This window comes from Rhinolophus ferrumequinum, chromosome 9 (genome assembly GCF_004115265.2).
Source record: "Rhinolophus ferrumequinum isolate MPI-CBG mRhiFer1 chromosome 9, mRhiFer1_v1.p, whole genome shotgun sequence".
Classification (NCBI taxonomy): domain Eukaryota; kingdom Metazoa; phylum Chordata; class Mammalia; order Chiroptera; family Rhinolophidae; genus Rhinolophus; species Rhinolophus ferrumequinum.
The window spans coordinates 86,148,714-86,171,064 of record NC_046292.1 but is presented as its reverse complement, the minus strand read 5'-3'; the positions used below and the strand labels follow the sequence as shown (position 1 = coordinate 86,171,064).

At 41.7% G+C, this 22,351-nt stretch overlaps 1 protein-coding gene across 1 annotated transcript in view; it reads left to right on the top strand.

The window, feature by feature from the left end:
* BMP6 (bone morphogenetic protein 6) overlaps nucleotides 1-22,351 on the top strand; it is a 147,755-nt gene that overhangs the window by 56,508 nt on the left and 68,896 nt on the right. The gene's annotated exons all lie outside the window — the stretch shown is intronic.

Below are 22,351 nucleotides of genomic sequence, written 5' to 3'. Positions count from 1 at the left end.
AGTGTGCCATTTGGAAATTATTTTCAATAACTGTTTACTGATGGTCGGCCGGCTTTCAGAGCACAGTATGAAACCTTGTGGGGAGAGGGGTGCTACAGAAGATGTGACATGTCTTTTAGGCATCCTCATTTGAAAGCAGCGGAATATACAGATGATAAATACACATTATAGGGAAATAAATGTGTGTGTGTGTGTGTGTGTGTCTGTGTAACCTCAAAACACAAACATTATTGATAGCTAACATATATTGAGTACTGGCTATGCACCAAACAGTGTATTCTATTCGTTAAGTGTGTTACCTGATTTCATTTCCACAACAACCCTCTGGTAATTGCTGTTATCCCCATTTTAGAGATAAGTAGGCTAAGGTTTTCAAGCTGAGCGCCTAGCTCACGGTCATACAGGCAGCAACAGCGGAGTCCACGTGTGTCTGACTCTGATCCCATCCCTTGACCCCTAGAGGATTGTGCGTCTCTATAAATGCGCCAACACGGCGCTGTGTCCTGGACGCGTTCCTGTGATTGTACATTTACAAGTTTCCCAAAATGAGGGACAGGAAAAACTTGAAAGAAGTAGAGAAATCAGAACGGATGTTCCAGTCTTAGTCACGTCAGACCTAGAAAAGAGTTTGAGATGATCTTATCTTAGCCCATTACCCTTTTACTAGAGTCTGGTTCTACAAAGTGAATTCCCAAAGTCACTGAACAAGACAGTGGCAGAGTTTGTCTTGAGTCTGGGATGCCAGACTGTTCCCCCTTATGCCATTTTGGCCTTGCTCCTGCCCACTCAAGGGGGGTTTTATTCTTTTATTATCTCTGTCGTCCATTTGGGATTTAGTCATCGTGCCTCGCTGATTGTCTTTTTCTCTATTGGTGTGTTATTTCTCCAATAAGATTATACACATTGAGAGCAGGTACTGTCCCACTTTTTGTTTTTCCCGAAGTACATAGTCCAGTGCTTCAAACCATGTAGGTATTCAAATATTTGTGATTTTGAGGTAACATTAGGCACACCACACAATTGTGCTTCTTGGGGAGTAGTATTTCCTGACTTGGGTGCTGCTGGGGGAACTATCGAGGCAGCTGTGGATCCCTGTGAGTCTCCCTAGGAGCTGAGCACCAGGACACAATGCTGTGCCAGGACCCACGTGACAACCCAGCAGGTGTTTGTGGTGGGCACCCACGTAACCAGGCACTGCATTCAAGTGTGATGTCCCAAGTGCCTACTGACCAGGATGCCCTCTGGGCGATGCTCAGGTCATTACCTCCGCTCCCCCCCTGGGTGGATTTACTCTCCGATGAGCTTTCAGTTTGCAAATAGTGTACTTATTAAGAATTATAATAAAGGTGTTATTGCTCCTGCATAGAGCTGTATATTTTCCAAAGTGTTCTCAGGTGCACTGTTTCACTTCATCTGCAAGGTGTTCTCATGAGGCCATTATTCCTATTTTAGAGATGGAGACACCAAAGCGGGGAAGATACTTAAATAGCAAAGAGGTGCCATCTGGGGTCAAGGCGGGATGGATGAGAACAGCCTTTCACTGGTACGTCCTTGGTGCTCCCTGGGTCTTTTCGTGGTGTCTGGTGAGAGTGGGAGTGTAAGGTCTTTCCTTCCTGAAACCACAGGCTGCCTTTGGGAAACGAATTTGCAGCTCTGGTTCACCTCATTCTCCCTCCCTCCATAGACTGTGCGTGGTTGCATTGAGTAGAATGGAGATAGTGCACACACCCAGTAATTTATTTCTGTGCTGCTTCTACTTAACTGGAGTGCCAGTGTGTCATGGCTAATTCCGGAAAAGCAAGATGCTCTCGCCCTTGTGTTGTGTTTCTGTGACCAATTTAACTCTGCATCTCCTGATGTGCACTGCTGGTACCAGACTGTCTACCCACCACAATAGCATTCTTAATTCTTTTTTAAAAATAAGAAAGACGCTTCAAACTCTCTTAGTTATCCTTAATCCTTGAATTAATCCAAATCCATCTTTTATGTTCCAAAACAGCTAGTACTTAGTAAGGGATCAATATATATTTGTGAAATGTGAGTGAGACAATTATGTTTTTAACCTGTATCTCTTAGCAACTTTCTAATCCAAACAGGATAATGCATTGTGTGATAACACAGCTTTTATTTGCCCTGGCACTATCACTAAAGATACTTCCACTGCTTCTTCTAGCCTCTTCTAATTGAAGGCTTAGTATTCAGTAATCAACAGACTATTTGCATTCTATTTAACCCTTACCAAATGTCTATAAAGTAAGTAGTCTCGTTACTCTTATTATCACTTTACAGATGAGGAAACTGAGGCACAGAAAGATTAAGTATTGTGCTGAAGTTCATGCACTGGCCAATAAGTGGTAAAACCATATGCCGTCTCTGGCAGCTTCCCGGCATGCTCCTCGGTGATGCAGACCAAGTCTGTGTGAGGTAGTTTGCTGTTACTCCGTACGGATTCAGATTCAACAAGCATACAGTGAACATTTGCTGTGAGAGGCAGTGTGGTGCAGCGGTAAGAACATGACCTTGTGTTTGATAGGCCTGGCTCCAAATGTTGGTTCTGTCACCCACTGCCTTAGCATGTTATTTGACTGAATTGCTCATTCATTTATTTGTTCATTTAATAAAAGTCTACTGAGTGCCTATCAAGTGCTAGGAACTATGCATGGGATCCAATTAAATGAAAAACAGACATAAGTATCAATCAAGTAATTATAGTGGTGATATAAGGACAAACTGAGGCAAGTGCTCTGAAGGAGCAAATGCTGCTAACCAAGTCTGGGAGGTCTGGGAAGATCCCTTGGAATAAATGGTGCTTGGTCAAAGGCTGCGTCGGCAGGAAGTACGGAACTTTTGAAGAACTTAAAGGTGGGGTGGTATGTGCAAGGTCTTGCAGGGTATATTTGGGATTTTAACCTTTATCTCAAGAGCAATACGATAAAATCATTAAAAGGTTTTTAGTGACTGGTAATGGGGACTAACTTGATCAAATATGCATTTGAAAAAAAATCACTGTGGTTTGTGTAGAGAACAGACAGCATGGAGAGGGTGCAGTGACTGGGGAGCCCATTTAGGAAGCTATCTTAGTAGCTAGGTTAGGAAATTGTGAGTTGAATGATGGAAGAGATGAAGAGAAGTGGATGAATTTGAGAAAGATTTAGGAGGTAAGTGGGCAGGACCTGGTGATGAATGGGACACAGAGGAGTGAGTGCCAGGAGTAGAGGATGATGCACAGGTTTCTGGCTTACAGATCTGGGTAGAGAGAGTGTCACTCATTGAGATAGGGAACTCTGGAAGCTGGAGGGGAGTAGATTTTAATTTTGGTCATGATCATGTTGAGTTTGAGGTGTGTTTGAGGCATCAGGGGGACTGGTTGAGTAGACATTGGTTCATGGAGTTCTGGAGTCCGAAGAAGAGATGTGGGGTAGATAGATCTATGATGCTGTCGGTGTGTGCAAACTAACTGGAGCAATGGGCATAGATGAACTTGGCCAGGGAAAGAGGATAGAGTAAGTGAGAAGGCCCAGGATGGAGCCTTCAAAAGAAACTGAGAAGGAACAGCCCAGGGAGGCAGGAGAAAAAGCAGGAGCATTGAGGAGAGGATATGTCAAGAAGGAGGGAATGATTAACAGTTTCAGATACTGCTGAGAGATCAGTAATAGGAGTAGTATGAGAACAGAAAATTGTCCATTGATTTTTGCAGCATGGTGGTCATTGATTACTGAAATTCTTTTGATGCAGAGATCCAGCAAAAGTCAAATTGGGATGGGTGAGGGTAAGAATAAGAGGTAAGGAAATGAAGATGTAGGATATAGACAACCTTCATGAAATCTGGCTGTGAAGGGAAAGAGAGAGAAAAGATACCCACTGGAGGTGATAGAAGGACAAAGGGGAATTTGTGTGGTTACAGTAGGGAGAGATTTGAGCATGTTTAAATTATCCTTGGAATGATCTAGTTGAAAGGAATGGTTAACTCTACAAGAGAGAGAATAGATGATTGAGAATATAGAATGTAGATATCATTCCCAGATGATTACTATGAAAATTAAGTGAGATAACACATGAAATTCCCTGAACAGTTGATGTTTCCATTCTCTTTGATGTATATTTTTTATTGGATTCTTTCTAATGTTCCATCTTTCTGGTCTGAAAAGTCTTAATTATTTTTATTCCTTGTTACCACTTATTTCTTTTGCATAGAAAAATGATTTCTTTCGATTTTCATTCTCTCTCATCTTTTTTCTTAAGTTCAATATTTGTTTATTATATGGCCAGTTGATATAAACATTCTTTAGCAATTTGGGGGAATCATTTTATACATTATATAAAAATTTAAGATGCCTTGATTTCTAACCTTCATACTGTTTAATACACATAGAATCCTAAAATGTTTCCTTCTTCCTAGTTTCCTTTTGTGATTGTTGACATTTGTTTTGCATTTAATCATTAAATTTATGACTCATCTTCTTGCACCTCCCCATGGTTATCTAAATTTATTTATTTTTTTAATGAAATATAAAAGTTAGTAATCTTTAGTGCCAGTCTCTTTTAAAATGGCCATCTTCAAGGTGGCCATCTTGATGGTCTGTGTGTATTTATTTGAGTGTATGTTCAAATCATGTGATAGTAAAATATTCAGAGTGTTATCACTAGTGTTATTGCAAAATAAAGCTTTTCTCTGCTAGGATAAATTTTTTTAAATTTATACCTCAACTCCGATATATTTTTCCAGAGTTCCTTTATTTTTTAAAATTAACACATTTGGTGAAATTCAATTTTTCTTACAAAATCCTTTGAACTTTAGAAGATAGTATTTGATACGACCATGGGGGAAGATCAAACACAAAAGAGAAGGAAGTGCAGTGTAGTAAGTTGATCTTGGAAGAAGAGTGTTAAGAACTCATCTTACTTCTCAATAGGATGCTAACCCTGAGCTTATAGGAGCAACAGAGGGAAGAAGGGACCAGTTGTCTCCAGAGTGATTGGCTGCCTCCTACCTCAGATTGCCAGTCACATGGCTGCTTTCTCCTTCCTGTGGCTCCAGAGTGTGCTGAGGAAGTGAAGGAGGATTTTGTATTTATTACAGTCTGAGGTGGACTTTTCAGTCCAGGAAGAGGAAGTCCCTAGAACCATCTGTCACCTATTTAGCTATTAGAGATGACTAATACTTCAGTGGCCAAACAAAAAGAGTAGTCATGGAGATGAGGAAATATAGATGAATTCTAGAGAAAACAGATTCCCCCCCAGACACCTGTCCTAGGCAGCTAGAGGAGGGCTGTCAACATTTAAGAATAGGATGGTATACCAGATAGCTTTTTGTGACGATCCACTTTTGGTATTTATAAAAACAGTGCTTGTCTCCTACTCACCAATGCTATAGAGGGAAAGAAGATAGCAGGTTTACTGAGTTTGGCACTCTTCAAGTAAATGATGTTAAAAAAAATCAAGAAATAAATGTGCTAGTTAATAAATATATAGTTGAAAGAGTGATGGTTAATTTGCTGGTTTCTCTTCATTTCTTGTCATGTGTCATGACTTTGTTATTAGCTTTCTCAGGAAGTGAGAAAAGGGTTCTTTGGTGTTTGAAATTCAGAATAGTCAGACACTTAGTAAAACTGGTGCTTTTTCATCAAGATTGTCTTTTTGAGTGGTGCGATAAGCTGGAAAAGAGGCCTTTTTGCTGACACAATATGGAGCATCTTTGTTTCATTTTATCTTAAACTATTTTATCTTAAGCCATTAGAGGTATAAATGGAGGCATGCAACGTGATGATCTTCTTAAATTCATACTATGTCTGATGCTGGGAGAAGCATGAGGAGTAGCCTAGTATTTTGTTGTGTCTTGCAGACCTCTCTTGCCTCAATAAAGTCTGTTTATGGAGAGGGAGGACGTGGCTGAAAAAATACTTGTACATAAAACAGCTGTTAAGCGAATCTCCACACACTGAGATCAAGAGAACGTGAAGAAATATGTCCTTCCATGGACCCTTTTGCCAACTTGGAGCCTCCTCCAGAAAATAAATACAGCCACGCTACAAGTTTCTGGTAACTTAGTTACTGAAAAATAAATTGAGCTACTTAGACCCTTGAACCTTGATTTTAAAAAAAGATTTCTGAATTCTATTGCAGTGATGCACATGAAGCCAAAGAAACTATGCCGAAAGTTCTTTGCCCTTTTATTAACTAATATACCCCAAAGAGTCCTGAAAATTCATGAAGCAGAAGCCGAGGCTTCCCAGTAGAGGGAGAACAGGTCCACGTGCGTTTGTTTCTTTAAACTCCGTAAGTTAAGTTTTCTTAACTTCCTTAAGTTTCCTAAGTTTCCGCTGAATGTTCCCTTCTTTGTGGCTTGGTGTGGTAGAGGCCAGTTGTGCTCAGAGGCTGCCAGGAAAACTGGACTTCCCCCAAGATAGCACCTCTGGGCACACCTTTTCTTCCCTACTAGGAACACTTCAAAGCAATGATTGCCTATGGAGTCCACTATGTCGTTGTTGTTTCTGAAAAATGAGGTCCCTTTAAAATTTCATGCTCATACTTAGACAATTCTGGTCGTGTGCTACAGATGTTTTACAGTTTATTTCCAAACAGCTGTTTTCCCCTTCTTTAGTCTGTTTTTCTTTTCTTTTCTTTTCTTTTTTTTTTTTTTAATAAAATCCCTCTGGAAACCTTTCAGCTCACATCCCTGGCAATGCTCCCTAGAGAAAGCCCTCACATTCCATCCCATGCCATGCTCCCAACCAGCACCTGTTACAATAGGCAGGCCATCGATTTAGCAGGTTGCTGTTCTGTGAGTTAGAAGTAATTTTGTGTATGTGTATTAAAACTCCATATTTAATCAGCCTAGAAAAGATAGCCCCCAATGACAAGCTAGCACTACCTACCCTTTTCTGAGATAACCCAGAAAGTAGAAAGAAAAGCAGTGGTTTATAATTTATAATGTTTACTCAGCGCTTCAGGTAGAAAAGCCCCATGCAGTTGACCAAGTTCAAGGGTCAAAGAGAAGGATGTCCTTGAGGGTGTACCAATTTGACAGTCTGTCCCACTTCATCAGCAGCCAGCTGTTTATCACGCCTGTTCTTTCCAGGTAGGAAGAAAAGGAGTTGCTAAGATTCACAGACCATCCCCAAATCTTGGTCATGGTTTTCACATCCTTGTCCCATGATCCTTTTCGCTAGAGCAGCCGTATGGAACTAGGTTGCCTACTTTGAGTTCAGTCTGCTTTCGTTTCCTTTCCACTAATCCTCAGATAAAGATACTGGGTAGAAGGAAAAGTCCAACGGAAGTGGGCAGCATTGGGGAGGAAAGAGAAGTAAGGAGTTTGGGAGATCAGTCCCTGAATAGCTAAGTGTGGATCAGCTCTTAGAAAAAGGAAAAAGGGTTTATTTGTCCTCTTGCCAGTTGTACATATGCAGATACACCATCTGTGCCGAAAAAATGTGCATGATTTCTCTGAAAGAGCCTAAGTGAGTCACTGTCTGAAATGGAGTTCTACCTCTAAAACAGTTATCAAGTGTTTAGAGATGAGGTGCTGCAGAGCCAAGAGAGTGAAAACAATCCATAAAGGCGTGTTTGGCCAGCTCTCAAAAATCTTAGACACTTGCAACACAGTCCTTGGCTCAAACGTTGGATTTTTCCCATTCATGCACTTTTTTGACAGATGAATTGTTGCAGGCTGCGAAAGAGCTCTAGAAGAAATCTGTTAGACTCCTCACTCAGAGCAGGGATCTATTTGCTTACAACCATGTTAGCAAACCAAGGGGCCGTTTGCTTTGTGCTGTGTGCCGCTGGCCGCTTTTTCTCAGCCAGGGCTGCTCCGTCTGAAAGGGTCAAGGCCACACTTGGCTCTGGCATATTTGTGTGTTAGTTTGGAATGAAGACTCTCAATTTAGTAAATATTAGACACTGGTAGAACTTTGCTGGAATTCGTATTTCTCAACTCCTATGGAATGTTTATTGCTTTCATTATAGTAATAACAAGATTTCTTACACAGAATCCTATAAATCACTTGGTCTTGGCATTTCCCTCTAGAGTTCTCCTTCCTTTTTACTGATTGGCAGGCTCACATTTATATTTGGCATAATTCGTCCACGTTTTGGATTGCTGACTGTGGTCTACTGATTTTTTTAAATCAAAAGTCATTTTGATAAAATTATATCAGGCTGGGATGCCTGTTTCAAGTATAGCTTCACACCATATGTGATAAATGTGACCTGTTGGAAATAATGGAGACTGATGACTAACGTTTAGTTACAAGAATGGTTCAGCCCCTCGTTTTGGGGCAGTCGTTGGGCGAGTCTGGAATATATTTCTTGAATCAATGGGAGAAGATAAGAGTCGTTGGCAGCATTTTGACAGAGCTCAATCAGTGGAATTTAGACCTCTAAGTATTCTTGAGCAGAGGCCCGGTAGGTGAGGGTGCTAGAGAAAGAACAGGCATCATTTACATGAAGTATGGAAAGAACTGGGGGTCATACATACATCAGTCTTCCCAGCTAGACGCCACATGTACTCTGAATAACTTGAACTTAAGAGAAGAAACACAAGAGTATACTAGTGTATACTGGTACAAAATGGATAAACGATTAGTCACGTGCCCCCAAACTGTCTTCCATGTATATGCTAAACAACTACTGACCCCTTCATGCATTTTTAAGGCAACAGTTAAGATTTTTTATAAATCTGAATAGTTTTAAATGTACAATCGTCTTGTAATGCTGTATATGTGCTTAAAATATATTTTCATCAAAATGTTGAAGTTGTGGATTTTCATATTTGGAAATGTCCACCATTATGTGTAAAACAAATGGTGGCAGAGCCAGTCCTCATTATAAAACTAATCAAGCAAATCAGAAGTGGTCACTGTGTTTTCTCATTTTAAATAACCATGTTAACCAGCATGTCTAAACAACCATCTGACTTCTAAACTCAAACTCTAAAATATATAGATCAGAAAGGCAAGGGACTTGCTGTGAATTTGTCACCGGGTAGAAATAAGCCTCCCTTCCCCCCATTATATCGTATCTCTAGTTGTTTTTTTTTAATTAAAGTTTTTTTGGGGGTGACAATCTCTATTTGTTTTAAAGAGAAGTTTTCTGTGCTTTGCTCTCCAGGGCTCTCCCTCAGGAATGCATTCTCAAATTACTTCTTGTATTTGGCACCCGGAGGGTTTTGCATCCCCTGACAATGTGCTTTGAGATTCTGGATGGTAGAGAAGGAAGGGGAGGTAGGAAAGGAAAGCCAGCATAATCTCAGGCTGATCAGTTTCAGGAAAGAATTCATATGGAAACTGAGGTTCTACAGAGGTAATCTACTTTTAAAAACCATTCATGCTCGTGTCCCCTCCAGAAAAATCTTTGTCACTCCCCATGGGTTTGTGGACCTCAGTTGGGAGATTACTGATTGTGAGCATGTACCTCTCAGCAGGCCTATTGTAGAAGCAAAAACCAAAAAGAGCTTCTCCAAAGAAACTGTGAAAAATTAAATTAACTGAAGAGTTGATGGAAGTTTAACAATAGGTAGAAAAATGCAAGGAAGAATGTGTCCCGTGCGACTGCAGTTCACATGGAGTCTTGAATTGAAAACGTGTAGAGAATGTTAGAGCGGGAGACAGACAGACAGGCTGGCAAATGCTCCAGGAGTCTCATGGTGACCGTGTAACTTGCTCCGAAGAGGCCAGTTCCACAGTGTCCTCACAGCTTCCTTTCTGGAAGTGTTCTGGGCTGGTAATCATTTCCCAGCTTGTAGGATTTCTTTGGAGACTCTCCCTAACTGGCCTTTCAAAATGACACTTCTATCTTTTCAAGATTAAGAAGGTTCTCTGCAATCTCTTATGACCCTGGCCAATCTACAGTGGGCCTTGCTGGACCTGGAGGCCCCTGCTTTTCACACCCTCTGACCACCCCAGGAGTGGGGGCTGCTGGGCTGGCCCTTGTCCTGAATCCTGAAACACTGGCCCAAGTTCCTTGCTTTCTCACAGTCGCCAGTGCTGGTCAGTATTGCTCAGTGTTTGTCCAGTTTTCACTTGGGGCCATTCCCTCTGTCAGTTCTCCTGAGAGATACCCCGGGTTCCAGAAGCCTCTTGTATTTTACCAATCGCCACAGCCAGCTTTCTGAACCTGTGACACTTGTTTTGATGTTGGCTCAAGAACGTGCACACACACAGCTGTTTTTACTGGGTGTGTGTGCATTTGTATGTTTATTCAAGTTTGTTTTCAAGTATTTTCTTCACGTGGTCCCTTCCTCCGGCCCCTCTGACTTTGTGAGAATTTTTGTAGCATCTGGCAGAGAGTGGAAGTCGACAGTGCTGGCAGAGTGTCATTGTTCATCGTGGTCCTTGAGGCCCTCGTAGTAAAAACAAGACAGAATAAAAGAGAAACTACGAAGTTTGTCTCTCAATGCATGTAAGATGTCACTGCCTTTCCAAATACTTCTTCCTGTAGGTTTTCCCACCACCACACTTTTAAGCTTGTCTAAAAAAGCATCTTTTCCTCTTCTCTTCTTGTCACATGGAAGAGCTCTAGCTCCTGTCGTGCCAGTTCCAGCTCTTCCTGCCTCCTCAAACCCACTGTCTTCCTTCCTCTTCACAGGTTCAGATTCACCCTTTCTGCAGGCTCCTCCCATGAGCACTTCAACAGACTTGTATCAGTCTGTCTTTCGCAGGAAACTCCCTTGACCTTCTCCTCCTTAAGCACATACTCTGTCTCCCTCCTCCCCTGCCCAGACAAAATTCCTGAAAGTGTTGTCAACACTCATACTTCCCTTCATACCTCCCCTTTCCTGGCCTACCTCTGCTGCCTGGCTTCCCCCACCCAAGGGTGGAGGGGGAGTGCTGATTTGCATGAGAGGGTGGCAACGTTTTTATTTTCTCTATTAAAATTTTGTGATTTATACAATATCCCAGCACAAATAGAATCACACCTTGTTCCACAGGTTTCTTTAACTGATTTCACCTACTTCGGACAATTCTGAAGTAGACACATTATCTGCCCTGGGTGTTTACATTTACTCCCACCACTTCAGTGAGACTACTTGATGAGGTCCCTTTTGCTACATCTTCTCTCCTTGGGGAAGCATCATCTTCCCCTGGCTTTTGTGCTGCCCGACTCGTAGTTTCCCTCTGTAATTTCTGGCTCCCTGCCTCTCTCTCATATTTACAGAGCACTGAAATGGTGTCAGGCTCTGCCCGTGGCCCTCTGTGCCTCTTCCTGCACCTGTGGCAATCTCACCTCCTCCCAGGGCTTCAATTTTGTCTGTTGAGGCTGTATTTTAACTCAGAATGAGTTAACTAACTAACTAACTAACCCCACCCCCTCTCTTTCTCTCTCTCTCTTTTCAGACTTTCCTGTCTAGCTGCTCTCTGAAAATCACTACTTAAAAGTTCCAGGAGCCCCTGAAATTCAATATTTAGAAAACTTACTTCACCCTGTCTCCCAAGCCTGCCACTCTTTGTGTGTTCCCTGTCCAGTGAATGGCATTACCATATGCTCAGTTTCCTAAGCCAGCAAAAAGGGCACTATCTCAGATGTTTTCTTTTCCCTTGTCCCCTGCCTACCGATTTCAGTGGCCACATCATATCATTTCTACCTCCTTAATATATTTTCCATCTGTACCTGTCTACTTATTTTTATCTTTCATCTCTTAGATGTCAATACTCTGGAGGACTTTCTGGATCTCACCAGCACAAGTTAGGTTCTTGTATCAGTCAGAGAAGCAGAACCAGTGGGATGGATGGATGGACGGCTGGATATATGGATGAATGGATATATGGATAGATGAACAGAAATTTATTTTAAGAAGTTGTATCATGCAATTGTAAGGGCTGACAATTCCACATCTGTAGAGCAGGTCAGCAGGCTGCAAACTCAGACAAAAGTTGAGGCTATATATAGTCTTGAGGCAGAATTTCTTCTTTCCTGAGAAAACCTATTTTTACTCTTAAGCCTTCAACTGACTGGATAAGCCCCATGCATATCATCAAGTGTAATCTCCTTTACTTAAAATCAAGCTGATGGTAGGTATTGACCTCATCTGTAAAATACCTTCACAGCAACACCTTGATCAGTGTTTGATTAAATAACTGGGTCCTATAGCTTAGCTGAGTTGATGCATAAAACTAACCATCACAGTTCTCCTTCTGGGTGGTTGTTCCCGTAGTACACATCTCCTAACATATATCCCATGTTTTTAAAATGGTCTGTGTACTCCTCTGCTGGACTGTGGGCAGGCATTGTATGGACAACATAAATTTGCATAAAATAAGAATACATAGATACATACTCATACACACACATTCATACATAAATATATCGGAGTGAATGGAGGAATGAATGTTTGTTTTCTCAGTCTCTTTGTTTTCATGGATGGTCTACGGGAAGCAACATCCCAACAGTGCAGTGCCAGGAACAAGTGACATTTGATGGCAGTGGATAATTGCCAGGAAATGAACAGCATTACAACACGCTATACTACCAACATTTCAAGGTTTATCAGAGCCTAGGCCTGGTCGCCGACAAAACTGCAAAAGAGCAAAATGAAGAACAGATCAGTCACTTTGCAGCTAAATATTTTCATACTCAAGAGACTCATAACAATAACTACTAATTTTTATCTACCATATATTCTGTGCTCAAAAATGGTTACATGATTTTTCATTATGTGGCAAATATACATTTCCTTGAGAGCTTGTTTGGAGGTTCTAGCAGGGGAGCGCAGCTACTCCTATACCCTAGACGGAGAAGAGGGTCCTCTCCTCTGTCGGGGAAGGTCGTCCTCTTCGACCGAGCGCGCAGCAGCTTCGGGAGGGACGCGCATGGATCGGTGAGGGAGGAAGGGGACACCCGCCTAGCCAGCCAGATCCGCCGAATCAACCCTGGCGATCAATGGGGTGACAGATGTCGCATCCAGATCGCCCTCACATCCCAAATATACATTTCCGATCACATGCTTTGGGGTTTCAAAAAGTATAAATTCTTTATTTTTCTATTAGTTAGTTTGTCTTCCATTCTCCACTTATGCCCAATGGCAGATACTTAGTAGAATTAATGCCAGGAAAACTCAATCAATTCGAAGTTTTCTCTGTGGGGTTGCATCTCATTTGTCGGGTGTTCACAGAGGTGAAGGGAGGACATCTTGTCTTAGTCGCCATCTTTCCAGGAATGTCCCCTGGGAGGTAGGTTTGCTCATCTTGTCCTCAGCGCCGTCCTCGTTCCACCTTGATGTCTGCTGATAGGTTTGTGGTTCCACTTGAACCCCAGCCATCTAGCCCCGACCAGCATTTGCTGCTCTCACACTGTGAGGCCTTTTCAGAGCTGCCAGCTACATCTCAGCTAATTCCATTCTCAAGCACATGGGAGGAAATATTCTCTTACTCCCTCTGGGATCTCCAGGAAATCCTCTGTGACTCTCCCAGTCACCCATGCAGCCACTTTTGGTCTGCTGCCTCTGCCCCTGGTGCTGTGAGGAGTCCATGGGGGTTGTAGCCCAGGGCTCCAGATGGATCTCCAGACCCATGGGAAAGTTCTAGCATTCTCATCCCTGAGCTCTGCCTAAGGGTGAGGCTTGTCCTCAGTGGCCCATGTCAGTGTCTCTCCTTTTACTCTTCTTTCTTGCTCTTTACTGTCCCATGACCTGGAGATTTCCTTTCAGGTGTCTGAGAAAGAGTGGAGGAGATACACCTGGTTCAGCACATGTGCTGTCAAAACTATTGTTAGTGGAAGGATCTTGACTTTTGAAACTGAAAAACCAAATGTTGGGCTGTTTATTCTGTTGTTCTGCTGTGATAGTTTCTCAGTGAAATAATGGGTTGGTTTATGTCAACCAAAGTCTAGTATCCCAAATGGGGAAAGGGTGGGAGAATGGGAAGTGGCATGGGAAAATAATTTATTAGTTGAACTCGCACCATAAATTCTGCTACATTTACATTCATCCAGGATCTAGTTTCCTCACTCCAGAGTACAGAAGAGGAAATGAGATGCAGAGTTGACGAGCTGTCACCTGCCCAAGGTCATTAGTGGTAGGATAAGCGTTTGGACAAAAGGTGGTCCCACTTTACTATGCCTGCTGTTCTTAAGAAGAGACCATGGAGGAACCATCATTTTCTAGGGGACACCTGACACGGTGTGAAAGGAACTATTTGTCATAAACTCTTCCTACTCCTGGAGAAAAGTTTCTAGACCTCACAATGCCAGTACTGTCTAGGGAAACAGAGTCCTTTTCAGGAAGCAATTATGTTTTCTCATTGTTTATTAAATTGAAAAATAATGTAACAGCTTCCCAGGTAAAGAAAAAGAAGCATATTGAACATCTCTCTTCTAGACACTGGAGGTAAAGCACCTACTGTGTGCTAGGGTTTGTAGATACAATGGGAATGAGAACCTTTCATAGGGAAAAACATAGAGGCAGGAAAATTTCATTTATACAGTCTGGGATTTTGAAAGAGGCTTGCACAAGGGGCAGCAGAAGCCCCAAGGAAGGGCCTGGCCCAGTAAGAAGTGGTTGGTACAGGTTTCCCAAGAATGGAGTCAAGTCTTAAGGATGGAGGAGTTGGCCCAGGAAGGTATCTGGAGGATGTGATATTGGTGATTGTGGTGGTGGTGGTGGGGTTTCCAGGCTGAGAAGACTGAGGAAGAAGTTGTGGGGTTGTGAAACAGTCCTGTTAGTTCAGAGACTCCAACAGAGAGTGATGTGGCTGGACAGGGTGGCAGGTTCTCAGCCACAAAGAGCAAGTTTGTCATGAAGCCGCTTAGATTCAACCCTGTAGGTGATAACATACCATTGAAGGAATTCAATCAGGAGTGGTGTGACCAGACTTGTGCTTTTAGGTGCACTGCTGGTAGGCAGTGAGAGAGTGGATGGGAGAGAACTTGGAGATGGGAAGTTATGATATTGTCCAGCAGAGAGTTGAGGGCCTGGGCTGAGGTAGTAGCAGTGCAGATGGAGAGCAGGAGACAAATTCAAAGGACTGGGGAAGTCAGACTGGTGGGACTTAGCACTAAGTGGAAAGGGAAAAGGATGGTGGGGAGTGAGGTATTGAATATATTGAAGACGACTCCAGACACCCGTGTTGGATGTGTGGGAGGAGGGTGATGCCTCTAAATGAGAAAATAAGGAGTGTATTAGTCAGGGTTCTCCAAGGAAACTGAACATATGTCTCCATTGGTTCAGTTTATACTCTACACACACACACACACACACACACACACCCCTGGAGTTTGTATATTTACACAAATTCATATATGTTTATATATCAAAATTATATATAATAAATTTATATATAAATAAAAGGAGATTTATTATGAGGAATTGGCTCATGCAATTATAGAGGCTGAGAGAGCCCATGATCTGCAAGCTGGACACTCAGGACAGCTGGTGGTATATGTAATTCACCCTAAGTTCTCCTGAGAACCAGGAGAGCCAATGATATAAATCCCAGTTCAAGGTCAGGAGATGAGATGTCCCAGCTGAAGCAATGAGACAAGAAAAAAGGGGTGAATTTCCCCTGCCTCTGCTTTTTGTTCTATTCAGGCCTTCAGCAGATGGGATGATGGCCACTCACATTGGGAAGGGCCTTCTGCTTTACTGAGTCCATCATTCAAATGCTAATCTCATCCAGAAAGCCCATCACAGACACACACAGAAGCAATGTTTACTCTGGGCACACCATAGCCAGTCGAGTCAACACATACAATTAACCATCAGGACGAGGAGCAGTAGGTTTGGGGGAGTTCAGTTTGAAATAAGTTGAGTTTGGAGTACCCTTGGGAAATATCAAATAGGCAGTTGGAATCAAATCTGTAATTTCTAGGAAAGGTCAAGACCAGAGGTGTCGGATTTGGAGTAATACAACCTGGAGTAATACTTACCACCATAGAATGGACGTGCTTGACCAGGGAGAGTATGTAGGGTGAAGATAAAATGGTTCCTGGGATAGACTAGGATGCAGGTAGAAGAACCCTGCATCCTGTGAAGGACACTAAACAGAATCGGAAATGCATGGGATCCCAAAAGCAAAGGCGGCAAGCAGTCAGGAAGGAGGACGGTGGCATCCATAGCGTCCCAGTCTGCAGAGGTCTTTAAAGAAAGAGACACAAGGGTGCCACGTGGGTTACTATTGGGGAGCTCACTGGTGCCTGCAGGGATGGAAGTTGGGGCAGAATTACTGAGGATGAAGCCACACTGCAGCCACCAGGGCTCTGAAGGCCTCGGTTCTGTTGCAGGAAAGTTCTTCTGTGCCTAGTGGAAAAATAATGTTATTTTCACCTGGTTCCCCACATTGTTGCATCAAGGTATGTTAAACATTTCCCTTCCTCATATGTGGGAATATGATGCCAGAATAGCTTAGCGAATTTTTCCTGAATTCTTAGTAATATCATGGACAGTCTGTTTAGAGAAAAGAAAAAAAAAATCTGTGTGTGTCAAATATCTTAAATTTTATGGGGCCTAAAATGATAGTGAAGAAGTTGCTATTTTGCCAGAAAAATGACTGCTTACAAAATAATATTTTCTCTTTACTGCTTTACTCTTAGTATAATCAACACATGATGAAATTTTAGTTTCATTTCATACAATATTTACTCCACAAGCAAATTAATAGCAGACTTTTTTTAATATAAAAAGGTTGCTGGATTCACAATTTAATCAAATTTTTAGATTTTATAAATTAGTGAAATAATTCAATAAAATCTTCTTTTTCTCAATTTATAGTTATCCAAATCTTTCTGGTAATTTGTTCTGTTTTCCAGATAATAGCACAGTCAGGTCATAAACAGAACTCCAAGTAATTTTTTTTGTCTTGTGAGTTGGGCTTATTTTTTATTATTTATCAATTTAAATTATAAAATTCTGGACCTATGTGTCTTCTTCAAATAATACTTTATTAAAAACTACTGATTCATAATAAGCTTCAATGTAGATTAACGAATCCAATAATGTGGACAATTTGGTAAAGCAATAGGAAACTTTGCAGTAACTACAACAAATATACATCATCATACTCTTTGTGGAGATGACACACTGGAAATTGCAGGTGGTGCTTATTTTTAAATGTATGCTCTATTTAATGTGTCCCTAAGTTCTCAGTCTCCAAAATAAATCTAGCACAGGCAGCACCCCTTCTTTCATCCATCGTACAAAACATGGGCTGTTACAAATCTCAAGCAATGAAGTGTATAGTTGCTTCAACTTTCTCTTGGCATATAAAGCTAAGGAACTAATATTCTAAGAGGTGATGTATTTTAATCCTAATAAGCACCTAAGAATTCATTGAGTGAAAAGTTAAGGTTAGCAATCGACCTTGGCAAATTGATGCTTATAAATTATTTCAATGTGAAATTGTGTTTTAGGTGAGAAACAAGAGTGGGTGTTGAGAGGGAGTAATAAACCATCAAACTTCAAATGGCGACATGTCATCACACCACTGTTCTCATTGGACATTATTCACTAGTGTACCTTTGATTTATTTTTCTCACTGGGTCTGTAAATCTCTTTCTTGGAGTACAAACTGCATGAGTAGTAAGTTCCATGTGCCAAGAGATTGTTTGGTTCATCTCTTAGACTTCAACTTTATTAATAACAGCAACAAAAAAGTGGATTGACGCAAGCTTTAGCAAACGCCAAAGTGAAAAAAAAAAGTTTTTTAGTCTCCACTTTTTTGTTCTTTGTGTATTTCTTTTTGACTAAATGAACTTCTCTATGATAATTTGTTTCATTGTGATGCTTTGGGAAATGTGAAAACTAATAATTCAAAAGATCAGATGTCAATTGATCCATCTTTCTCCCGGGATAGGGTGGCTTCTGCTTGCCATTATATTGTGGAACTTGTGCTTCTTTATCATTCTTTCCTTTAAGCTCAACATGCCTCTAGAAATGCTCCAGTAGTCTAATCTCAGTCTTTTAATTAGTTGACTCTTTGGTTGAGTGAAGTACTAAGGAGACCAAGTCTTGGATTTAATAATGACAGAAATCACCCTATATGTACATAAATGTACAGGGTACATTTATCTCTGTAGAGTCAATTGGCTTTCTTATATTTAAGGCCACAAGCTATACCTTTTAGAGCAAGTCAGCCAAGTCCTTGCCATGAGTCATGAGGTGAACTGGTGCTACGACCAGGTGGCTGAGGACTGGACTCAACAGGAACCACAGCGCTTGTCTCGGTCTGTTTGGGCTGTTGTCACAGAATACCGTCGGCTGGATGGCTTATAAACAACAGAAATGTATGTCTTGCAGTTGTGGGGGCTGGGGAGTCCAAGGTCAAGTCACCGGCATCTTTGATGTCTGGTGAGTCTGCTTCCTGGTTCATAGACAGCCACCATGTTGCTGAACCCTCGCATAGCAGGAGGGGTGAGGGATCTCTCTAGAGTCTCTTTTTATAAATTAGGACACGGATCCTATTCAAGAGGGCCCCTTCCTCCCAAAGGCCCACCTTCTCATCCTATCAGGATTTCAGGAATATGAATTTAGGGGACACAAACATTCAGTCTATAGCAGAGATGATCTAAGTCAATTTCTACACCTTACAGAGGATGCTCTGAGGAGGCCCAAGGAAATCAACTCCCTGTTCACACAGCCTCTTAGAACTGGGCCTGGATGACCACCTTCCAGTCCAGTTTGCTCCTGGCACCGTGTGTCAGATATCTCAGCACATGTCCCATATTATTGTTGGAAGCAAGCAAAAACACCCCGGTTTAGTGTTTGTCTTCCACGCGTTCCATGTTCTCATGTTCTTAACAGTGTATGTTTTCCTGCTCCCAAAGACAGTGACATTTGGTCAGTCCCATTCATCTTGAGGGTGAGGACTCAGATATTCCTTCCACACCCAGGCAGTGAGAGCGGCTGCGTGCCTCCCACTGGGCCAAGGGTGGGAGTGCAAGGACAAATCCTACACCTGCTACTACAAAATATGGCTACATTATCCTTGGTCCCCACAGCACATGTAGCCTAAGGAGGATGACATACAAACTGATTTTCTTAGATTCAAACGTTAGAATAACTAGCCTTAGCTCAGGAACCAGAGAAACCCCTGCTAGGATTAGAGGTGGCTTTATTTCACAGATTCCACAGCTAGATGCCAGAGTGATATAGGGAAACCAGGAACGTGGTCACCAGTGGGCTTTCTGGCAGGCCGAGGGAGATTGGATCATCTCATTACATCATTTTTAATTATTACCTCTTGACCTCACTCACTCACTTTCTCTTAACACATCATGTACTGATTTTAATTGGTCAGTAGCCTAAGAGTAACAAGCTTACCCGAACTTTCCAATATAGAGCCTGAAAACTTCGGCTACTGTGAATTCCAAGGTTTTGGATGGTGAAGTCTGGCAAGGACTCCAAAGGAGGCAGAGAGGAGAGAACAGCTTATTCAACAGAGTAACCTCATTTTAAAGCCTGAGTGCCAAGCTAATTTGTTAAAATTACTACACTCAGTTCTCAATTATCCATTTCAAGGATTATTTACCTTGTGGATTTTCAATGGTCACCAAGTCTCAGCCAATCAAAGCAGAGGGTGAGGGTCAGATGCTACATCAGTAGTGATATATAAAGAGAATTCAGAAAACTGCCAGTAACACGGATTAATTCAGGGGACGGCCTGCTGAAATTATTGAAGAGATTCAAGTTATGATTGTTTCCCCTAACAAAAGGCTATTTGATTCTAGCTGAATGTCACTGTGCAAGTTATTTAACTTTTCTGACCTCAGATTTTCCCTGTAAATAAGGAGGATAGACCAAGATGAATGTTAAGGTCTCCTCCAGTGCCAACACCCCATAAGGATAGGACCATTACTTTAAAATACCCGTGGTATCTGGTAATGAGCTAGTCAATCATTCTGAGCAATCAGCTTACTTTAGTTGTGATTTATAGTTGACAATGGCACCAGCCAAAACCTACCTTTCCTGGCTTATGTTATAGTAGTAGTGCTTGTGAAAAACGAAACATAATGTCTACAGGGCTCAAAAACATATAATCTTGGAATCTTTAAAACTTGATTTTAATTCCAACACCCATTAACATTTGAGCTCGTTTTCTTACATAGGTGTCATTTCCATTTGTTTAAGGAACCCACCGCTTATTGATAAGTGCACATGGTGAAAGGTCAGGTACCAGCAAATAAGTAGACATTCCAAGTTAATGAAGTCTTGAATTGATGAGGTTCTAGTGCATGATGCTTTTTGAGTTTTTCTGTTGTTTACATTATCTTCATCAGTATCTCTTATCCTGTTCCAAACAGATGAGTGTTAATGCAAGAAAGGAAGGTGTGTGTGTGTGTGTGTGTGTGTGTGTGTGTGTGTGTGTGTGTGTGTGTTACCATATGATTTCCTCCCTTTCCACATGACCACCTCCAAACATGTCACATTGACTGCTATCCTTTATCTCAGATAAAGGCTATAAAATGGGATAATCCTTCTCTTTCCTACCTCATAGTAAGTAGTACAGACAAATGAGATAATAAATATGAATATTCTTTTAACCCCTAAGGAGAGAGATTTTAAATACAGACTTAAAAAAATTATTTCTTAGAGTCAAATAATTCCAGTGGAAAACTTTGTAGATAATAATGCCCATAAAACATTACATTTGATCTCACATATTGGCCTTTGCCTCCAGAGCCCAAATGTCTCACAAAACCTTTAACATTTATATCTTGAAAAAGTTCTGCCTCTGCCCTTCTCCCTTGCTGCACCACCGCCCTCCCTACCCCCCTGTTTTGGAAAGCCAGATCTAACCATATCTGGATGGTGGGATCTCTTAGTTCTCTTCTTACTAAGTTCTAGGGCTCTGATGGTAGCTCACCCTACTAACAAAAAAAGTTTTATTTTAGGGCTTGGGGGTAAATTTATATATTTATTCATTCTGTGGTTTCTTTATTGTTCCATTTTATTTCCATGTTTATCAGCATAGTGGAAGTATTTATTGAAATGATTTTATTTTACAAACAAGTTATCAAATTGATTCGGTGGAACTTTATTAATTTAAAAAATTATATTCAATCCACATTTTCTAGTGCCAGTAATTCTTTACCTGAACTGGTCAAGTTAGGTGTCCAGGATTTGGCCGTAAAATAAAACAAATCAAAGGTGGGCCCACAAATCCTTAACCTTGGCCTTGACTCATTTGAAATGGTCAATCCCAACCACGGTTATTTCAGTTTCAGGAACAAGGGTCAGCTTGCCGCAGATTGGAGGTTAGCTGTACATAAACTTTTCAGAATTGAGATTGTTCTCATTTGGCTACTTAATTTGGAAGAGGACATGTGTCTCTGTTCTGGAATGTAGTAATGAAGGCAAAGATGATGAAGCAAAATATTTTTAAATTTTGATGATCCCTCCCATGCAAATAAATAGTATTCCTTCATTCTGGTGGCTTAGCGTTAACTTTTTAGTAGACCACTTATCAACTTAAACTGTGTCCTCTGAAAAACTTCCTTGCGGAATTTTCAGGCTGCTTTGTTTATTGTTATCTTGAAATCCAGTCCTCTTAGTTTTGGCATTACCTGATACCATTGGACTTAAACCAGCTCTTCATCATTGAGCAGTGACGCACTGAGAAACTCAATAGAGAAGCACCTGTAGTGACTGACACCCAGGCCAGACTTTGCCAGGTTGGATCTGAATACATCCTGAAGAGTAAACCCAGGTGAACAGGAAATCATTTCCTTCTGGTCAACACTGAGCTCTGAGATGCACAGTAATCAAATGCTCAGGCCCAGGACAATTGCATGCTGCCAAGTCATGCTTCGCTCACAGGCTTGGCATCCCCTATGATCTCAGGTGGTTTCATAAAAGAGCTCAGGGACTGAAGAGGTCTGTCCAGATAATAGAGCAGTGTCAGAGGAAATGTTTTCCCTCCACGTTTCCCTCCCAGTTGGGAGATGTATGCCAAACTGTGTGGGCGGAGAGCTCCAGTGGCTTGCAGAGTGCAGTGTGAATACAGATGCCTTCTGTATCTCCACGAGATTTGTGGAGCACTTAGGCATGAGCATGGCTTCCATGAGTTAGTGGGCTCTGGAGCCACAGCAGACATAGCCGACGGTGGTCCTGGTTGGCAGAAGCAGCAACCTGACCGATATCTAGCAAGACGTGAGGCAGGTGGTTCTATAGTAGAATTGATGAATAAGATCAGCTTGATCTAGATCAGGGAGATGTATGTACTGCCCAGAAATCTGTAGAAGGCCCTTTCTGTCAGGAGATATGAAGTGCCCTCAACCAGACAGGAATCCTGTGGGTAAATTCCCAGTCAGCTTCCTGAAAACAGAGAGCCTGCCAACAGGCCACTTAGACGGTGGAATGCCCAAGAGAGCTTCAGCTTGAGTGAGAACTTTATGTGAGCCAGTTTGTTTACTACCTAACTTAGCTTAT